Source organism: Gossypium arboreum, chromosome 3 (genome assembly GCF_025698485.1).
Source record: "Gossypium arboreum isolate Shixiya-1 chromosome 3, ASM2569848v2, whole genome shotgun sequence".
NCBI lineage: Eukaryota > Viridiplantae > Streptophyta > Magnoliopsida > Malvales > Malvaceae > Gossypium > Gossypium arboreum.
In genome coordinates this window covers 136,586,167-136,589,977 of record NC_069072.1, presented here as the reverse complement: position 1 = coordinate 136,589,977, position 3,811 = coordinate 136,586,167, and the positions used below count along the sequence as shown (strand labels likewise).

The following is a 3,811-nucleotide window of genomic DNA, read 5'->3' as shown; positions in this document are numbered from 1 at the left end:
GGTAAGACCTGAAGGGCCTAGGTTGAATACTTTGAGGAGGGATGACTTCACTACAGAATGAAAAGAATAACTTGAAGGACCGTTGCGAAGGGTATTTGGCTGACCAGAAAAGGGATTGTACCCAAATTACAAAGCTGGAGGAGCCCTATGTAAATAAGAGGAAAAGGTGAAGCAGGTTGAGGAAGAACTTTAGTAGGAGAGGGGGAATGAGACGACCCATTACACTTCCATGTGGAGACCACTAAGGCGTAACAACCTCGTACAACCTTAAGGACGAGAATGTTAGATGAGGATCACACAGTACCCCACATGGCAACAACTGACCTGTAATAGCCCTGCCATCTGGCCAACATGCACAACCTTACAAGATATTGCATTGTCAGCTACATGGCACTATAGGACAAGGGGTAACCCCTATATAAACTTTAGAACACGAGGGACCAAGGATCACCTCCTTAAACCTTGAAAAACCCTAAACAACACCCATAACATTCTCTTTCTCCTTCTCTTTCTTCTCCTCTTCCTCATCCTCATTCTCATTTCCCTGACTTTGACTCTGACTCTCCGCTTGTCTCTCCACCATCCTCTCTGTAGTTAACCAATTTTGCCCGGGCCCCTATTTTATTTATTTACTTGCAATAAATAAATAGTCAGACAAATAAATCCAAATGAAAAGTCAAGTAAAGTCCAAATAGTCCACTTACAACCTTTAATAAACACTAAACTTATACTAGCCCAAAAATAAAAAACAAATCCGACCCAATTACATTTGAACCAATGCCCGAATAGCCCAAACCCGAAAAGACCAAAAGGAATCTCAGCAGAGTGCCAGAAACTTCTAGAATACGCCAGAATAGTGCCAGGGGGTCGGGTTTCCACGAGCCGTTTCCTCGCTCTCCGTACGACCGTTCCTGCAAAAGAATGCACGAGAAGAAATGGAATAACAGAATATGCAGATGACAGTAGGAAAATATTTTTATTTTTCGCTATTTCTTTGTAAATTCAAGCTATAAAAAGCCTCACTTGTACTCCATGTATTTTTACGCGGACTATACGCATACATAGGCAAATCAAATTGAGAGAAATTAGTCAACATTTTAAGGTGATTTTAGCTTTTCTAGTTTTTTTTTACTTCTTGATTTATTTTCTGGAAGTGCTTCATCACTGCATTTTAAAAAAAAAAAGTAGAAAGAAAGGAAACAAGGGAAAGGAAGTGCTACCGTGCAAAAATGCCATGGATTTCTAATCTTATTCTTGGATCTTGTTCGTGAAATTGATAAAAATCAATATTTTTATGTATTTTTCTAATTTCTATGTGTATTAAATTACTATAGTCTGATATATTTCCTTCATTTTATTTCTTTTATTTATTGTTATTGTTTTCTTTCTCATATTTCCTTTAGATGAATATAAAACAAAAAAACTCTAGAGGCTATTTTTTTCATTTCACGGGTCGAGAAATCCACTTCGAATCTTTTTCTGATATACATAAAGTAAATAGAAAAAGATTCGAAGTTCGAAGTTGAAGGGAGATCTCGAGGCTAATTCGGGCTAAAGTGGATGTTCTTTTCGAACTTCATTTTGCTTTTGGTAAAATAGCATAGGATTTTAAGTTTTTTTTTTTAAAAAAAAAAAAGAAAAGGGAGAAGGAGTGCACTTACCAGATCTCCATGGGCGTGGCTTCCGTTGGCAAAATCCGGTCACCATTGGTGCTCCGTTGGCCATCAAATAAATGATGGTTTGGGCGGCTGCATGTTGAGCCAAACCCTAGTGATAGGGGATAAAATTTTTGTTTTAGGAAAATGGAAGGTTAAGTTGAATTTTGAAAAGAAAAAATGAAGGAAAATTAAAATGTAGCATTAGATTTGGAAACAGCATCATGTAAAAGAGTGGGCCTGCGCGTGTTGACCCAATCCGAAAATTGGATCCGCGTGCTTTTGCTTCAAATGGGTTAATAGCGCATTTGGTCCTCCTATTTCACGCCTATTTTCAATTGGCCTCTGTTTATACTTTGTTTATCTTAAAAATCTTCCCTAAAATTTGTATGCCTTTTCATTTTAGCCCACGTCTCAACGCAATGTTTCAGGATCAGGGATAATTTCAATCTTGGTCCCTGTGAATTCACGCGTGTTATATATGGGTCCTTATTTTATTATTAGTAGTTTATTTTATTTGTAACTTGTTTTTTTTTTATTTTACTTTGATTTCAATTAGGTAATTTGTTTAGATTCATTTTATAGTTTTAAATTGAACTTATTTACTTGTATATTTTGTGTTACTTTAGTAACTATTTTTATAAAATTTATTTTTATCATATCATTTATATTATATGTAATGTTTGTATTAATTGTATCATTTGTATTATTGGTTTACTTATTTGTTGTAATTTGGGGTAATTGTATTTTCACATGTTGTATACTATTTTATGTAATGTTTTATACATTATTATACATGTATATATATACCTTATAATAAAATTAGCTTTATTCTATGAATATTATTAATATTAAATTATTACATACATCTAACTGTTTTTGAATTTACTCGTATATTTATATATATATATATATATATTTGTATGACATCATTCAGTATTAAATTTGTAATTTATAATAACTATTATTTTGAAGTTAACAATATTTTTTTGACAAAATCATCGTTTTAAAATTCTTTTTACATTACAATGTAATACCTTATTATAAATTTTTGTTTAAACGTTTTTGTATATATTGATACATAAATTATTTTAATAGAGTTTTCTATTTAAAATACTTTGGAATTTATGACTCACTCAATATTTTTGAGTATATATGACATTATTTTGGGAACTTCATTTTGTATTTAAAAATTATTATTTTGAAATGTTTCTCTACATTATATTATCTTAGTATTTTATTTAGTCTCTCTTTTAAATGTTTTTATGTATAATGGTATGTATATAAGATAGACTAGCTAAATTTTATATCGTTATTAATTTCGTACTATTTCTACAAATAATTATTCTTAAGTTTATTTATATATGCATGTTTTATGAGTCCATTATGTGTATTATACCTTATCATGTATGTTATTATTCTTTCATATTTTATATTATTTTTAGTTATCATGTACATTGTTAATTTTTAAAATAAATTTGTGTTTAAAATATTTTGCATATAATTTGATACAAATATTTATTCTATAATATCTATTTCAATAAACATATATCCTTAGTTCTTATGCAAATTTGTCAACCTATATATTATACATATTATGTGCTCATTAATTCATATATCATTACTTTGAAAATGTCTTGTACCACATTGACTATTAATTTCCATTTTATTTTGTACATATTTTGTGGATTGTTTTATATTGTGCCATATTCATTGTTATTGTACATTATTTATTCATTATTTTATTTATTGTACCCAATTGTTCTCCATACATGATTAAGAATTTAGTCACATTTTACTTAGAATCGTTGTATTTAAGTGTTGGATTTGTTAATTGTGGTTTATTGTACTTTAGGTATGCGTATTATCTCATGTTTATTCATTTTGTCTACAAATGTTTCTTTATAATACATTAAATATTCCATCCTATTCTAAAATAAATAAATGCGTTTTGAGTTAATTTCCAATTTTCCTTATTACTCAAAGATTTTGAAATAAAGCAATATTCAATATTTGGGAATTCGGGGAAATCGTGCCCTACTGTGCTGGGTATGATTTTTTCCGTTGGACTAAATATTCGGATATCTTTTTATAATTTTAACGCATGAGTTTTTACAAGTCAAAAATCAATCGTATTTTTGAAGGTATAAAGGATC

General features: G+C 30.1%; 1 long non-coding RNA gene across 1 annotated transcript; it reads right to left on the bottom strand.

Annotated features, from left to right (window-relative positions):
- Positions 1 to 594: 594 nt before the first annotated feature.
- On the bottom strand, positions 595 to 1,870 carry LOC108475574 (uncharacterized). The gene is made up of 2 exons (XR_001869989.2): positions 1,662 to 1,870; positions 595 to 911 (listed from the first exon to the last, which is right to left on the bottom strand). It is a non-coding gene; the product is annotated as an uncharacterized LOC108475574 (long non-coding RNA).
- Positions 1,871 to 3,811: the final 1,941 nt, after the last annotated feature.